Below are 19,031 nucleotides of genomic sequence, written 5' to 3'. Positions count from 1 at the left end.
GATAGTGGACTCTGTTGACCTCCTCTTAAGGGGATATTTCATTGCCTTTGCTGCAGTGATAACCATAGAAGTAGAACATCCCATTTCCCCATAAAGCTGTCCAGGGAACTGGAATGGAAATTGCCTTGAACTGCCAAAAGAAGAGACTCCACTCCTGAGAGTGGATTGCTCTAGGTTGATATCCCCTCCTCCCTATTTCCTTAAATTTTAAAAGATTTCTAAAAAAGACCCAAGCAATATGTTTTTCTTCTTATTAAATGGCCTAACTAGAATGAGGGTCAAAGAGATGAAGCAAGCAAACAAACAAAATGAGGATAAGGAGTGATCCTGGGTTTCTAGGCATTGCTGGGAAGTTCATTTCCCTGGTATGTGGCAAGCATGGCAATATTATTAAATGTTCCCCAGGCAACGTTGCTAGGTTCCAAATTCCGTATTTTTCTTCCAGAAAACAAAACATTTTCCTTTTTCAATCAACTATCCTCTCCATCAATATGTAACAAAATACCCACAGTACATAGTAAAAAAAGCTGTTTAATTTCAGACAATGTCTGTCATTGTATTTATGCTGTCATCATGTAAGGTCATATTAAAACAAGGGACGATAAGCTTAAATGTTGATCATAGAATCTGGGAGTGTAATTGTAGTAAAAATATTCTAATAAGGTTTTACAGGTTCAATACATTATTTTGAAATAAATGTGCACAAAGGATGTCTTGAAAGATGTTACTGAATTGTAAGCGTCAGTCATGCAAGAAGTAGAGATTTAAAACCAGTCTTTGTATTCACAGGTCCATGACACAGAGTCCCTATTTGGAATAGGATAAAAGAACATTCAAGGACAAAAGCATTTCTGGCCCTAAATTTCCCTTAACTTCATTCAATTATCTAGGAACATATCCTTTTTCTGTTCGCATAATATATGACACCAAATTTCTATGCATTAAGTGAAATTTCCTCCATCACAGGAAGACCTCCAGATTTCTGAGCCACATAGCAGCAAATTTCCATTGGACCTGTCTTTTTCTCAGTTGATGTAATTCACATATTTATGGAAATCCACTGTGCTGTATGTGACATGTATTATGTCACACACTAAACAAAAAGTAAAACCATTCATGACATTCAAAACAGTCTCTGAAGGTGATTGCATTCATCTTCTGATACATGGACCCAGCTGGGCCTTTTCTCTAACAGAAGTCAGAGCCCTTGCAGTGGCCTTCTGAAGATCAAGGCAGGAAAGCATAAGCTGCAGAACCAGGTTTCTCCATAGTGTAGCTGTAGACTGAGGCTTGTCAACCAAATTACCTGACCTGGACTTACCTTTTGTCATGGGAGGAGCAGAGCAGACGTCCATGCTATTCCTGTTGTGAGTTACAGGTCAGTGTGAGAAACTGACAGCAAATAAAATAGCAGTAAGGAGATAGGCCAAAGAATGAAGACTACTGTGGTTCAGCTGGGAAGACCTAAGTTGTTGCCTGTGGCAAGTGTAAGAATTTTTCTAAATGCCTTAGTTTCAAAACCTTAATATAGAAATGACTTAATGTTTCCCCACGCAAGTTGATTGCCTTAATAACGTCAGCTATTTGGATTTTTTGACAAGGTTCACACAATAATCTCAAACTTATCATACTGTTGTGTACACATGAATATTTTACACTATTATGCTAACACTGTCTTGGAACCTGTAGTAGAGGAAATGTCCATGCAATACTCAGATATTTCCCTGAAGATGAACAGGAGGACACTGTCAGACAGACAACTGTGAAAAGGTTCAGGTCTGGGAGAAACTGTTCATCTACCTGGTCTGCTGTGTTCTCTAGTACTACATTAGAGCAAAAAGCAGTACAAGACCCAGTAATCCCAAATCAAACAGAGAGGTCAGACACCCTCAAGAGCTTAGCTTGAAAACTCCCCTCTCATTCTCCTAGTAGCAACTCTTTGTCAGTCAGATCAGTTTTGCCACTTTGTTTTTATCTAGATCACAGAGTGCTGGAGTAGCAAAATATCATTCTGCCTGGTAGAAATGATGTCTTAGTCTCTTGGTCTCCATGTACTGGTGAGAGAAGGCTCTTCTCCTGTGCATGCAAGAAGTGACATTAATAGAGAGCAATAGGGGTAGCTAGTACAAAACCAAGTTATTGAGTGTGGTTGGCTTTTTGTTGTTGTTATTTTCAGGCATAAAATGTGCAACCCAGCAACTTGTGGTTAGCTATGTTGACCACCAAGTAGCTGACAAAAAAAAAAGGCCATTGATAATGCTCTGTTGAACACAGATATATAAGTGCTAAGGACTCTTTAAAAGCCACAGAAGTTGATGAAAAAGTGCATTCCCATAACAGATCCCGAACCAGGCCAAAGGACTCTCTAGAATATTTCAGGGGCAACAAACCAAAAAACAAGTAGCTGAAAAGGCTAAGGGCAATGTGGGTGTTTTAAAATGTAGTGGTGGAAAACCCAACACTCCAGCAAGCAAACTGAGAAAGACAGTGACCATCTGCCACGCAGAGCGGGGATGCAGCCCTCCACCCGCTCCTCATACCAAAGCAGCCCTGCATTGGGTGCTGGGAAGACCCTGGGGCAGGACCCTGGGATGGGAGGAAGGCCACCCTTTTCTTCCTCTGTCACCTTCCAGCATGTTCTTCTCACTTCAACACATCGATGGGGCTTCAGCCTGGAAGCCCTTATAGATAAGCTTGAAAACTGTGGCAAATAACATTACTTCAGCTTTCCTGAAAATAGTGGAACTTATCAAGTCAAGGTTACAGGAAATCCACCTGCATGAGGATGGAAATTGGGCTTGTGGCTTTTGGGGCAACCATTGGTGTAACTGGAAGTAAGAGGGGTCGGTTTTCTGAGTGCTGGGTCTGCCCCCTGAGCCTTTGAGATGCTGAGCTACCGAGGCGCTCCATCGGGGTGTTGGACACCTGGCAGGATTGGGCCCTTCATGACCCTACTTGGTAAGCAGTCATGGCAAAAAGACGCTACTAAAGTATTCTTTGAAAACAGGGAAACAAAAATCACTATAATTAGCAGTAGACATATTTTTAGCATAAATTGGAAAACCCAGCATTTGATATGTAGCACAAAGTTCATTTGCAGTCATATAATCGTCATCAGCTAATGCCTGATAAACCCTGCCTAAATTGGAATTTTATTATATCTATTTTATTATATATCTGTATTTATTCCGACAAAAGTTGGACAAACTTGTCCAAAAGACTAGGGGTCCATTTTATGTGCTTGGGTGTCCAAGCACCTGCCAGCTGTTTGTCCCTTGAATTGAGGACATCATGTTTTCAATTTCCTTCAATAAAGCTATGAATCTGGCAATTTGCTGGCCTGCTTCAGCTAAACAGAAAGGACAATTTGAGAAAGATCATAGTTCAGGCTCAGTCAGACGGAAACGATTGAAAACAGAGAGCTGGCCGCTATGTTTCCCCAATGCAGCTTGCTGTCGCAGTTTGACTGACAAACTGACTTTTTTGAGGTGCTCATGCCCATTTCAGTCAGAGTTTATTGAAGGTGATTTTGATCTTCTCCATGAGGCCACAGCAGCGGCCATGCCATCTGTCACCTTGATTGCATCGTGGATTCTCTGGAGAGAGTGCGATGGCTCCTGATCATTTACAGATTGTGCTGCTTTCGCCTCCATAAGGACCACATGCACAGAGCCAGATGGTGAACATACACGCTTATTATAAGTCTTTATCTCTGTGCAGGAAGGAGAGGCACCATTAGATCTCCCTCAGGAGCTCCGCTCCTCTCTACCATCATGCTGCTCTTCGGCAAATACAGTCTTCTTCAGCTGTCATCAACCTACCTCTGAAAATTAAAAAAATAAACAATAATTCCATCAGCGCAGGCACGAGACGTACAGGCACTGCCACAAAGCAGCCCCCCCCCCCCTGCACAGACACACACACAGACACACACACACACACACAGGCTCCCGTGACTGTCAGCGTTAGGTGGAAACAAGTTTCTTTGCAAAAAGACAGCCCGTGTGCAATTAGGAGAGACTTCTTTGTGAAAATAAAGCAACGCCATCCCGGCCGCTCTTGGCACATTGTGAATTCAGCCCATCCCTTCGTGAAAGCAAAGCCCGAGCGCGCAATTGCTATTTTCCAAAAGGCAGCTTTGTGCTTGTGGCTGTGCCGCTCCTGTTAGGGATCTGGTTTGGGATGCTGGTTGCCACGGGTTGTGGGGCCGAACCACAGCTGCCGCCACTCAGGGAAGAGAAATTCGGCCGCGTGGAGCTGCGACGCAGCCGGGACCGGGTGGGAAGAGGTAGTGGGGGCACTGCCAGAAATGCATCAGTACTTTACAAATAGCAAACAGCTTTGTCATCCTATAGATGCAGAGAGTCATCCTAAAGCTGCTCTTTGGCGAGGGAGAATGGAGCACCCGTAGCCCGCGCGCAGCACGCGCGCACCTCGGCTCATTGAATACGCGCACCCTGTGCACAGCCCCGGGTGCGAGCTGCCAGATTGCAGGGCTTGAGCATTTCTCCCCAAGAGTTCAGTTTCTTATTGCAGTTTCTGCATAGCAAATGCCTTATTGCTGGCAGCACGGATCTTACTTGTTAGTCGCTATGTTCCTGCTAAGCTGCATTTCCTCTTTTAAAGAACGTTAATTGTTAAATCTTAAAATCTTTGCAGAAGAGCCATTACAGACGCACATTTCTGGGCTTTGCCAAGCACAGAGCATCCTTCAGAGTGAAAAGCTGGCCTCCTTCCAACTCCAGTGTCTTTCCTGAAGCACATTGAGATTAATTTGTTTGTTTCTTTCTTAAAAGTGCTTCTTTCCTGAAGACTCAATGTCAGGGAGATATGATTCAGACAAGAGACCCACACATTCAGAAATGCTAAGGAAACTTGTTAAGGTCACTATCCCAGAAAAGGAAAAAAACATGAGAAAAAAAAAAAAAAAAGGCATTAAGAAAGAAGAGAACAAGAGAACATTCTGGGGTTTTGTCAAGAAATGAATGATAACTTTAGATAGCATCATTTATATTGATTTTTCCTTGCTTCTGTCTTTTACATGTGAAAACAGGTCTCAAACTAATGTTGCCTATGATTTCTCTTTATTCACTGCTGGTTGAAATACTGCAGTTTGTGAATAACTTTGACTACAGGAAAACCTCACTTTCACTGTGATTCTGCCCCACTTACTATTTAATCAAATTGTGTGGAAGAGAGAAACAGGTTTTCTTTTAAAATATTAGATTTCTTCACAGGTGAAAACAGGCTTAAATTCTAGCTTTGGCAGCTCTCACAGGTGACAGTGGATCTTTTTTTTTTTTTTTCGTATTGTAGAATAATTTACAGTATCAAAAACATTTCAATTTTGTCACAAAAGAGCTTATCACCATATATTACAAATTAGTTTTCAAATGTGAAATTAGGAAAAACGTACATATATGTTCACCATGTACTAATATCACAAGCATATAATAGGACATTATATTAGTCACCTTGTAGTTTTGCATAGGCTACTTGCTGATGTTGGTGTTATATTTAGTGAATTGGTAATTTTCCTAGAAAATATAAGGTCTCTAAGTGGTAATTACAAGTGCAGTACAAGGAAAAGCCTTGTGACATCTAGCAATTTTATCTGCCCTCTTTTGTCTTGGCCTGTCCATCCTAGTATCCCTTCCCAAATTAGGCTAGCATGTGGCTATCATGTATCCCCTCTGTGGATAGAATTATATATTGTGTTCAAAATCTCTGATTAATCTGATTAAGCTAGTGAGTGGCTAATCCTTTAATCTCCTCGAGAGCACTGTTATGTCTGCTGCATGTCAGGTTTGTAACTAGTAATCAGTTAAGTAAATGCTAAAAGTTAAGCAAAACCTATTTTGGACCCGTTTTAATGTCTGCTTTTGATTGGTGACCTTTATAGCTAAAACTGTATGGAGAGCATGAGTGAAAATTGAAAATTGCTTGTGGTGGCAATTCTGCTGCTGCACCAACTTGATACTTCTCCCCTCATCTTAAGTGATCCAATTACAAATGAACAGGTAACTTCCCCTTTGCTTTCATTTTTTCTTTCACCCTGGAAAGCAAATACAAAATATGGTTCCAATGTACTTATAATTTAGAAAGAAAGTTCTGTTGCCAATTAATTTTCAGCTGTTTGCTTTATTCTGGCTTTTCATTAGAGTCAGAAATCACTGCAACCTTCACCTGAGCAAACACATTTAAAAAGCTACACTGAAATAAAATAAAATTAAATTAAAATTTAAAAAGTGTTTTACTGTAATAAAAGAGACTGCGTGTGGAAGGAGAATTTGGGGCAGGGAAAGGAAAATGTGCAATCTTTGTAGAAAAAAAAATGTGTAGACCTACTGCTGGCAGATGTAAAAGCATCGAGTCAATATGGTAACAAGGATCAATATGCCCTCAGGCAAGATATGATTATGACAATGCTGAATGCATGTATAAATTTACCACTCCAACTAGCTGCTCAGGAATAAAATGAATTCAAAGCAACCATGCAGAGAGGAGTAAATCTTGAGCGTGCTATCCATCTCACAGAAGTGGCCAGGACACAAGGAGACATTCAGAGGGGCCAGGGGAACACCTCCAGGGGAGCTGACCCCTAGAGTTGCCTTTCCTATGGTCATCCATACAGCTTCTGCTTCACGTTCCCCACAGAAGTACCCATGGGGGATGCACAAGGTACATCCAGCTTGAGTTTTGTGGTGTCTAGATGACCCAAAAGCATTTTTATGTTTGCAAATGATTTTGTGTAGACCATGCTTTTCTTCCACAGAAGTCACCCAAGCAATTAGGGGGACACTCCTGCATTATGGAGGCAGATGAATGTTTTCCAGAAAGGCTCTGTTCAGTCACTCGCTTTGGGGAAGGCAGCACTGAGGAGCAGCTGAAAATTGGCAGAGAATAAACTTTGAGGTGAAATAACCATGTTTGCCTTTTTTTTTTTTTTTGGGGGGTGGGGGGTGGGGGGGGTTATCAGTGAGGCTTGCCCAAAACTCATAAGAGAGCAAAAAGTCTGTAGATTTCTGTAAACCCATCTATGCAGTGTCTTTTCCAGGAAACCTGGGATAAAGAACATCCATTAATTACTGTCACATGCACAAACAAAATATTGTAGCACTAGTGGATTATTTTTTTTTTCACATCTTTAAATGTGTTTATTTTATCTTGACAAACAAAAGAGGGAGTCAGGCAGACACAAGAAATATCCAAGTAACAAGGAACATGAGCACAATAGATTTTAGGCCAGATTCCTCCTTGGATGCACAAGCTGGTCTCCCACAGATTTCAATGACAGCCACATTGACAGCAGTGGGAATCAGGCGTACTCATCCAAGGGCATAATTTGGCCCATAATGTATGAGGTTAGTCCAGCTTGTGAAAGCAGCAAGCAGTGTATTACAAACACTGCCTCTGTGCAGCTTACTGGGGGTTTAAAATCCTCAGTGGCTTTTTCTGTGCATCTAAAATGCATTTGATAAAAATAGCCAAGGCTGCTCAAATCAATACCTGTTGAAAGAACAGACCTGCTAAAAGAATTAAAGTTTGTTGCAACAAGGTTATGCATTTAACAGGTTTCTACTTGAATAACCAAACAATCCACTTTTTATAGCCTATCTAAAACCAGAGAGCATCCACTGGAGAAAGTCGGATATTTTCCATCCCTGCTTCTTAAGCCCGTCTTTGCAAATGTTTTCTACCCCTGCTTGCAGCGATGTCTTTTCACCCAGACAATGGTAATGGCTCATGTAATTATGACTTTGTACATGAGCTGAACTCCCCATGGATGTCCAGGCTCTTATTATCTTTAACCTCTGCCTGTGAACTCTCACCTCAGCAGCACGGAAGGGATCATCTGGTGGCTGAGAAGAGCAAGGTGGTTACGCAGGGCCTGGCAGCTGACGGACAGGTCATTAACCCTTATGGAGTATGACCGGCAAGGGAAGGAGACAAGCAGAGGTCCTTTGCTCTGGTTCTGCCAAGCTGAGTGGTGTTACCAGAAACTGCTTGCAGCAGAGGAAGGCAGTCCTCTCAAATGTGGTTTTCTACCCTTTTTTTATTGCTGGCATTTACTTATCATCTCCCATTGAATTAATTCCCATGCTTTTCCTTGCCCAGATTAACTGGGCAAGAGATTCAAGGAGCTCTCATTAGTATAAACTGTTCGCCCAAGGGGTGAGAGTATGAACATTATTTGCCTTCCACTTCCTTCCCTTTTTTGCCTCACACATACCTTCAACCTCTATCACTGAATGTATTGGTATAAGAAAACAATGTCCCCATAAAGCAGAGGTAAGACTTCCTCCTAGCTAAAAATATGGTTTGGAAAATTGGAGAACTCAGCACAGCCCGGTAATTGTAACAGGCAGGGGAAAGGGCTGCCACCAGGAGGGACTGATCCAGACCCCCTGACCTGTTCTAAATGAACTGAAAAGTCAGTAAGAAAATTGATTTTTGAACCCTACTGAAGCTTTTTGCTTAACAGGTTTTGTTCAATTTCATTCTGAGGTTCTTCAATCTTTTTAAAATAATTTTCTCCTTCTTATGTCTAGATCACACATTACATGAATATACATATATATCAAAACAGAAATGTTACAGTAAAAGATTTCTATATTTCTGTGTTCTTTCAAAGCCCTGTCAGTTCCAAACAACCAGGAACCACCAAACTCCACCCAGCTCCATGAGTGATTCCAGTCCATCTGAAACAGCCGATTTTGCTCATTCCTTCTCCATGAAGTGCCTGGTGCTGCCATGAACCAAGTGGAAAATGGAGAAGACCCTGCTGGGGTCATTTCCCCAGACACCAGCAGCATGTGGACCTTGCTGCTGGAGCTGTCTCTCCTGCTACTGTCTCATAACCATGACAAAAAGCAGCTGAATAGTGCCTGTGGCTGCTCCCCTGGTTGAGCAAGATCTCAGTTCATTCCCTTTTGTTTTCCTCCAAAAGTCTCCCTCTCTCTCACCTAAGTGACTCCTGCCCATGGTGGGTCAGTCCTACATGGCATCAGCACATACCTACAGATACCTGCATCTGCCTGAAAGCCTGCAATCTCATTTGAGAAGAGAATAAGGAAAAGCACAAGGAAAAACTATGACAACCAGGGGCTCAGTAGTGGATATGAATTAAATGCGAATCCTGAAACTATTACTTACCTCCAAAATTGAACAACCACAGGGGGTGTGATAAACCATCTGAAAAATTTTCTGAGAATTGATTTGAGATCGTAGTCCAATTTATTCCAGATATATTAAATGCAGAGCTAAGTGGAGATTTTCTTCCCCAGGAAAATATACCAACACTGAAATGTGGGAATGTAGTTAACAGCAACCCTTTCTGCTCAGAACTAACCTGTGTACTGAGACCATTTCTGGTCCCCTTGAACCTCTAGTATTCTTCAGTCACTGTGTGTTTGCTGATGGGTTTCAACCCTGATCAGCAGTTCTCTATTAGTGTGCCTCTCCTCACATACATCCTTTCCCCTGGAATTGTGAAATATACACTGAATGCTGTTTTACAGCATTCAACATAAGTTACATACATGGTATATTAAGTGACCATTGAAGCAAAACTTGCAGTGATTTAAGGACCAGGACTTCACCAAAGTGTGCCCTCATCCATATGGGCAAGCAAGACTCATAGTCAATAAAGAACTTGCTATTTTTTTCATTTGAACTTGCTATTTTTTTCATTTGAACATTGCTTAATTTGGATTTCATAAGTGTCACCAGAAAATGAAATCAACAAAAACTGTAGAGCCTGCATCATTTTTTTCACACTGTTAACTATACAAATGACTGCTCTATATGAGTACCACACGCTAATGAAATTTTTGGTAACCTAAATACCTTTTTATTTCTATTTATTTTTGTATTTTCTCCAAAGCAGAAATGATTCAACTAAAACAACCACAAAATGAAGTAGTCAAAATGAAACTATAATGACAATATTGACCCATTTGAGTGTCATTATCTGAATGAGGTAGATCAATTAAAACAAACTAGGTAGATAATCTCCTAGATCAATTTAAAAAACACTTTTATGCCCCGTACAAAACTAGAAAATCAGATTATGTCTAGATCCTTTAGTCTAGGTATGGATTTCTTTGAAATTTTTCATTATGTAATTTTTCACTATTTTTCTTTCCCATTTACCTCTGTGTAATTCCGACACTGCACTGCACTGCACCAGTTTTCTCTTATCCTCTGATTTGAGAATGAAATTTGCATACCAGTTTGACATGAATACATAAAGATGGCCTTACAAACTGTTTGAGGATGAACACAGATGCAATATGCATTGCATTGTTCTTTACAGTAAATTATCATGTCTTCAGATTCCTTTAAGCTTGTCTTTTTCTAATGAAATTAAATATCCATCACTGGTGCAGGAAAGCTGGCTTGTTTTCCTATGGCAGAACTTCCACTTAATTGTCAGAAAATTCTTTGGTTGCATTTCTCAGAACTTCTCACCCCAACAGCCTCTTTGCTCCCTTCTGAGTCACTCATAATTTCTACCAACCTTTCCTCTTCAAAGTTAGCAGCTGTTGCTCTGCATTGAAGAAGTTTGGTACAGGAGCAAAGAGGGGTGAGCAGTATTGGCAATAGTTTGTGTTGATATATGGTGTCCATATGGACAGTATAACTTAACATTAAGGCCTTTCTTTACTGGGTTTGATCCTGGCCCCATGAGTCAAACTCTAGCTGTCAAGGGACTTGTTGTAAGTAATGGTCATTTGTGTTTCATAATTATCTTGAATAAACACAATTAGTTCCACATTCTGCTGTTTTTTTCCTAAGGCATCTGTAAACATTCTGTACTATTCTAGCAAATAGCTTTTGGCAATCATTAAAAAAAAAAAAAAAAAAAAAAAGACCTCAAAGCAAAATGGTTCTCAGTGGATCCTTTTAATTTATTCTAAGGAGCATGCCCAGAGGAGCAATGAGACCTACTAGACAATAATGGCAAAGAGATACTATCTTTCACTTACTTAACCATTGTAACCCACTTTGAAGGTTACAATCACCATCCTCATGTCGTTAAATTAGAAGATAGACTCAAGAGTTTTCACTTCAGGATTTCTCCCATAAGTCAGCCTAATATCTTTGGTATAGAAATAATGCAGCCATCCTACTTCTCACATTTTAAAAGATATCCAACAAAGATGGCCAAAACAATCACTAAAACAAAGAAAAAAGGAGCATAGAAATTTTTAATACCATCCACGGAAAAATCTATGATTTCTTTAAGGTTACCAATCCTCTGTAGCCTCTGGGCATTGGGCAGTTTACTTGTCCTCTCTGTGTCACATTTTCTCCATCTGTGACATAGGGACAGATAGCATTTGCCCACTTTTGTAATTCTCTTTTGATTGAAAACACTTCTAATTCATAGTATAACCTCCCTATATATAATATTGCTTAGTGGCACTGTGTTGTTCTTGCTATTTATGTATATACAACATAATAGAATATCATTAGGATAATGGATGCTTTTTTACATTATATATTAGAAAAACAGAAAATCAGTCATTCCATCCCATTAAAAATGAAGAACTTTGTGAAAAAATCTTAGTGAATAAGGAGAAAGAAACACTGCAGTTATTGTTCTAGTAAGCAGGCAGTTAAAACTGGGAGGAAAGTGTCAATTGGTAAAATTAGCTAAAAAGTTACTCTGAGTTTTTGCCCTACATTTGGACTATCAAAACTGAGGCAAACTTTTCAAAGCAAATTGCTGAGGATTGCCAAGTTAACAAGCTGTTCTGTGCTGCAAGGGACATATTTATGGACATACTTTCAACAAGACGTACCTAGTGCTACCAAGCTGTGCTGTACTAAAGAGCAGTAAGTATCAGATAAACTGATTTTTTTTTTTTTTTAATAAAAGATTTCACACATGAGGATGATTAAGCACAACTCAAATATTCAGAAGTGTACAAACTAGCCCTTCCCCCCAAACCCACTCCTCATTTCTGCTACAATAGTGTCTAAACAAAGTAAGAAAAGCCAGGAAATTCAAAGATAAGGTTACTTTACATAATTTTATAATCCATGAACTTGTGAAAAAGACACTGTAAAGTTAATCGTGGATGAGTATGAGGTCTCCAATAGGAATTCTTATTGAAGTGGGGTTTTGTGTAACAATTTTAATGACATTTCAAAATATGTCTTTTGAATCTATCAATTTCTTCTGCCTTAAGGGCAATGTTTTATGATCATTTCACAACCTTTTCTCAAGAAAATCACTACAAAATAATTCTAGCCTACAAGACAAAGATAACATAGCAAAGGAGAGTACCTAAGCAAAGGGCTTACTAGAAATAAGAGCAGGGAATTAAGGAGTGGAGCCATTCATGGCAATTCTCTTCATAATCAACCTTAATCACTTGTATGTGAAGGGCCAAATACACTGAATTTCTTCATAAGTTCCTACCAAGGCAGATGCTAGCTCTGGAAACAAGACTGTTTTACACGCCCAGGTTCCTCTGCATGCTCTTAGCCCACAGGAAGAATATGGTGACAAGTTTTACTTTGATTCCTGTTCACAGAAGGGTGAGGTACTGAATGCCTACACCTTTTCTGTTACCTGGGGCTAGGAATGTACATGTGGAGAGTAACCATTCCTGGGAGGGCACTCAGTACCCAGCCATCATACACATAAGCCCACCAGTGGTGTTATAAAACCTGGCAGAGAATGCGCTGGTCCAGAAACAAAAATAAATAAATACATGAATAAACAGATTATTTGCCTTCAACCTCATTTGTACTTTCTGCTTCAAACATGAAATGTTGCAGTGAATAAGCAAGGACCCGTGTCTGTGAGCTTGTGTCAAAGCTAGCTGGGCATTTTAGGTCTACTCATGTATCTAGAAATGCTATGGGCTTATGTGGCATGTGTCAGGTCACAGCCATTTTCCCAGGATATTTTCCTGTCTTAGCAGAGACCTATTTTCTTCTGTGGTGCTCCCAGAGAGTCTTGCAATATCCTCCAACAAAGTGCAGAAACTCCAACTGAAGATTTTTTTCTAACCCGAACTCACGTCACTCACTGATATTTTAAAAATGTTGTGGGTCATTTCATTTTTTCCTATTGCTCATTTCTTTCATGTAACCTTAAGCATGTTTCTGAGTAACTGCCATCTCCCATGTCATTTGTACACAGAAGGTGTCATATAGGACATGCATGTGCATCCTCAGTTAAGTTTTAAATGAGAGCAAGTAATTCTATTTAGCATACTTTTTAAATACTTCTGAAAGAAATATACTCATTAAATCTTTCTGTTCTCCAACAAACATAAGGTTTAGTTTTCATTATTTTAAACCACAAATCTCAGAGTAGCTTAAATAGGTGGGGGAAAAAAAAAAAAAAAAAGGAGTTTAAATCACAGGAGCACAAATAACCAGACTCAATCTAAGTAAGTCATCTGCATGTAGCACAAAAAGCAAAAATGTTTTCTCACTTTCCTTCTGGACTCCTACTGTTCCCAAAAAAATGATTTAATATTTACCTTGAAGAATAACCTTAACCTTAAGGTCTTTCAAGGAGATGTGCTGATCTAGCCATATAAGACACCGCAATATTCTTTCCTGAAACATCTGAAAATGCATTCAGTCCAGTGCCTGTAAGATCTTTTTAAGTGTAAACTTGAGTTTTGGAGGATTTTTCCTCTTAGTTTTGGTAAGAGATATTTAAGCAGAAAGAGCAGCTTGTTTCCTTGACAGCAGAGAACCAACTGTTTTGGTTTTCTTTGTTCCATGTCTGTTCAACATACTGTATCCATAGAAATAGCTGCTGTCCCAGAAGTTCAAGCATTTTGTATTATATATACCCAGAGACTGGGTTAATGCTACCTTAACTTTGCAGAATTTCTATCATAAAATTTCACAATTAAAAAAGAAACAAAAATAAATAAAGGTTCCTAAGGGAACATTGTACATTCTGTATGATTCTGTATGATTCTGTATGTTTTTGTTGTTGTTGTTTGTTTTTTGTTTTGTTTATATTTAACATTTCAGAAATATCATTATTAAGCTACACTTTTGAGAAATAAGGACAAAGGTAATGCATTACTTATAAGGCGCGTTAGTGACTGGTGGCTACAGTGGATCTGCTACTTTTGCTTTTGCCACTTTTGTGTCATATAAGGAGGTGAACTGCTCATTGTGACAAGCGTGCTTGTTTGCAGCAGTCCTGATACTTCACCAAATATTTGCTGTTACTTCAGAAGTGAAGTAATGCAAAACCAAGCAATCTACGTTTTATGTCTGAGAAGCATGATGTCAATTTCAGAAAACGTTGCAGCTGCTGAGCAATACCTGTATCGAATACCTGTGCCTCCCTCAGGCCTTCCTTGTTTTCCTCCTCATGCACAACTAAGCTTTACCCCTGCATGCGAAACTCCAAATGAACTACAGCTTTCTGCAGTCTGTGAAATGAGTACACAGGTATTTTGAAGATGGAAATTTGGAAAGTCACAGCCAAGATGAACATGAGAGCCTTTGGCTCCCCTCTTCTCCTCTAACATGGCATTTTATGAAGATGCTTCCCACCAAGTGAAATGTTCCAGGAGGAAGGACGACTTTCCAGAGAGCTATGAAACAAGGAGAAGGAATATGACAATGAGGTTATAGCTGGAATAGGTTTGTCACTTTTGCTCCAATATTCTTTGCCTGTAGTTGTTTATAAAACACTGAGTATGCACATAGAAACCCCCGGCATGGTCCCTACTTTTTAAAAGAGCAAACCACCTTCAGGTGTCAGAATTTAGAGGATCCTCTACCAGGATCACCAGGTGCCTGGTATAGAGAAAGGGGGCAGGAAGGAGCTCTGCACTACAAAGCTTAATTAAATCACAAATCACCCAATTCCAGGACTATCTGACTCAGAACAGAATAATTTTTCACTTTTTTCCAGAAAAGAGGACACCTTGTAGCTCTGTGCTCTTTGTCTCAAAGGTACTCTCTGGTGACCCTCAAGTGTTTAAATAAAGAGGGGGGCTTGCTGCAGGGCTGGATGGGCTGGGGAAAGTGTGAGCCCCCGTACCACTCCTGGGCCATGGAATATAGATGAACTGTGAAAAAAAAGCAGCCAAGCTTGTTCCTGTGAGCCACTGTGCCTGCTAGCTCTGCTTCCCTCTATATATGCATACACGTGTGCATGTGTATGCTGGTGTGGGTGTAAGTACACATTCTCAAAATATAAATAAACATAAATAACAATGCACACACATTTCTGCACAAATATTTATATAGATACAAAGAACAGGAAGGGAGAGTATGATGAAGCAGCAGCATCTTTTCTTGAAGTACTCCCCGTGCATGGGGGGGAATGTACTGGCAATGGATTTTTTTTTTTCCAAACATCAGCTCAGCAACATCACAAAGCCTGATTTCCAACATGGCCTTCACACAATTGCTTTTATCACTTTCTCTCATTGTGTCCTTATGTACAAGGGTAAAGACTATTCTGCTGCATCCAAGTACAGTGTGCTGAAGGGAGGGTGAGCAGTGGGGAGCCGTGCCTGTGCCACTGTCCTTTGCCTGTTCCTGATTCCATGGCCTGAGGCAATGGTTTGCATTTTTAGGACAACAGCCGGCTATCTGCAAGCAGGAGACCACTCGTCAGGCTTCATTACTGCACACAAAATGACACTAGTGAGCCTGTGGTCACAACTGTGCTTATGGTGCGCTGAAAAGCCATTACATCTCATTGCAACAAAAAACTGCACAAATGTACAGGCTGACCAGCCCCATAAATTGCCAAAAACCTGACAGGTCAGCTTATTTATGCAATGCGGTACCTGCGGTACAATTTCTGCATAGAAGCTATAGTAAGGCACTGGGAACTAAGGAATCTCTCATCAAAGTTGTTATATTTTAGTAGGCAATGCTCCTGTTTTCTTTATTGGGTACTGAGAAAATAAAGAATTTAATTCTGCTGCATGCTTGCAGCATTAGACATGGTCAGCTGAAGTGTCTTCCTCTTCTCCACATTATCATACCGAAAAGCATAGTTAAAATCTAATGACAAGCATTAATGGATTTTCATGTTTGATAATGTTATTTTTCATTGTTTAAATTTTTTATACAGATCACATTGACATATCTGATATATGGTGTTTTAACTTAACCATAAGTGAACTGGCTTCTGCTGCAATTACAGGCATTATTTTTTTAAGTTGGTTAATGACTGTACATAATAGTATTGCATGTAATAGGTAAAACTCAAAGAGACAAAGAAAATGCATCTATTAGGATTCTGGAACATTCCCTTCCACAGGAAATTCATATCATAATGTGACCAGTATTTATTTACTTTAGAGATAATTGGCACTCATTGGCAAGTGCTGGGAACAAAAGCACTGTGGGCCAGATTCTGACCCTGTGTGCTTGTGTATGTATATGTACAAAGAGAGGGAGATGAAATCATTTTATCCTGGGGAAGCAAGATCTTTGGAGAGAGGGGTTATCCTTTCAGAAGTCAGATGCTATGTTTGGGGAAGGCAGAGATGTTCCCAAGCCCACAGTGTCTTTCTTAACTAATCCTGCTTCCCTGGCATCATTTGGTGAGCACAGGTATACCAGTGTGAAATAAGCTGATGCTGATGGGTTCAGTGTATTCACATTGTAAATGAGATCAGCATCAGGTTGTTTCTTTAGTAATAAAATTGTTGTAGTATCCATCCAAAATTAACACGTATTTCCCTTTTCCCTTTCCTCAAAAATGTTCCTCTTCATGTTCTACTCTACAGATGCTCAGAAAACTACATTTAACAGTAATGGTGATGGGGAGAAACTCATTCCTGTTGGCAAAAGCCCTCAGCCCTGTCCAGTTTTTTGCAATTGAAGGGGTTAACCATAGGTCTTTCATCCAACTTGTTAGTGGGCAGCAGAGCTCTGTAAAGCACATCATTTCTGTTGCAATAATGCTTGGACTTCCAGCTTAGGTCTTTGCTTTCTTGAAATGTAAAGGACATTGAGTATGGTAAAGTGTGGGGGAGGGATGCTCTCTGCAGAAAATACTTCAGGGGACTCAGCCATGTGGATTGAACTTTACCTGGAAGCTGCATTAAACTTTTCCAAGGCCTCTGGGGTTCAAAAAAAATGTAGGATGCTGTCACATTGATTAAGTATCTGGGTCTTGACAGAAGGTCCATCAGCTGTAACTTTGAAGGCCACAGATACGATGATGGAAGTATAAAAGCAGCCCACAGACCTGTGAATGGCAATGCATTACTTTAAAAAGATTGATATATTGTCACTGTAACACCTACCAGTAAGAGGAACTAATCTACCAGAGGTTTTTCAGCATTCAGTTATTGAGTTTCTCCTATAGTGACTCTTACTACTGAAACTGAGTTATGGGGCTATAGGCATCCTGCAATGTGCTTTTTCCCAGCATACAGAGCAATGTATAGGTAATTGCTTTCAGCAGCTCACATTGGTGTCAGTAAGTGGCAATTTTATTGAAAATTACAGGATTGCTGTGGTTACGTCCAAAATTAGGGGTTGAGACTCCATGACCTGGGTGTTACGGAAGGCTTTATAGTTAATACCAGTGTCATTGTTTTCTTGATTGCTCAAGTGTGAACTCCTATAAATAAACATCATATTGTCTACAAATAAGGCTGGGGTGTGGTATAGTCCAATAGGTAGAAAAAACAGACTGATCACTTGATGGCTACATTTCTGGAACCTCAGGAATGTGAAGAGTTTTGAGGTTTTTCTCCCACTTGCAAAAGGAAGTGAATTCTATAAATGACACGTCTCTTGGCACGACCTGGTGAGCACATGCACTCCTAGTTAAAGAGGTTTCACCACCCATCTGAAGATCTTTTACCCAAATGAGAAGCAGCAGCAGAGCAGGTACCTGCTGCTAATCAGCAGCGCTGTGAAGGAGACAGTAAGTTATTCTGTTATTCTTCATGTGCCATCTGCATGGTACCCCGTTTTCAGCAGAGATGTGAACTAACCCATTTCCTTTACATTGTGCCTGATAAGCATGAGTACTGTCCAGTTTGATATCCCCACTTGCATGGGGGCAATTAGCCACTGGCTAGAAACATATTTCTATGCAAGCTTAACAGGAGGTAGAGACCTGCCTGATCACAGCAACAGAGTGCTTTATAGTCTAACTGTTTTAATGAATTCCAGCAGTTTAAACATAGAGCCAATGCACTAAAAAGTACCTCAGAAAAGCTACAAGTGTACAGACCAGGAGAATTACTGGCCTCATCAATTCTAAAGGTGAAACCTGTGCGTTTATCCACCCTGTGTGTGATATCACACATACCTGCTGGGTATCAGGATAACAGCAACTCAGTTAATAAAAAGGATTATCAGCAATGCCTACCTGCATGCAATAAAAGCACCAATATCTGGAGCATGCTGAATGTCTTTTCCAAGCATTTTCCAGATAACCTGATGCTCTAAAACCAAGCAGTGACAGCCAAGGCTCCTTGCATAGTTTTGTACCATCACAGTTACCCTGCCTTCTGGCTTATCTTCTTATATATGTTGGGATATATTTTTTAAAGAAGCTTGTTTTCATAGATTTGAAGGCAAGATTAGGCTGACCTATTCCAGAACTTGGTGATCAAGCACAGGTGCACAAAGAGATACTATATCTTGCCTGCTGTGTTTCTAAAGTTGCTGAGCTACAGGACCTCTGGAGTCACTACAGGAAGGCCAGCAGCTAAGCTCACTTTCTGCAATGGGGCCGGCACACTACAACAGTCATTCACTGTCCCAGACTTCAACACTATAAGCAATGCAAGTGGGGAAAAAGGCGGACATGCAGAGGCTTGTGTGTGGTTATTAGTGCAAATACTAACACATATAGTGTAGGTATCACAGAGTGATATAGTGCAGGTATCACATCGAGGGCTTGGCCGACCAGTCTCCCAGCTCAGCTATTGAACCATACCACCTCACATCGTGTCACGGTCCTTCAGAAGCAAGCTACTACATTGCCCTGGTACAGCTAATTTTACAGCAGAGGAAAAATGATCAATGTCCTTCAGCTCTGCTTC

Source organism: Anas platyrhynchos, chromosome 2 (genome assembly GCF_047663525.1).
Source record: "Anas platyrhynchos isolate ZD024472 breed Pekin duck chromosome 2, IASCAAS_PekinDuck_T2T, whole genome shotgun sequence".
Taxonomy (NCBI): Eukaryota; Metazoa; Chordata; class Aves; order Anseriformes; family Anatidae; genus Anas; species Anas platyrhynchos.
The sequence above is the reverse complement of the archived record's forward strand: the minus strand, read 5'-3'. Positions refer to the sequence as shown.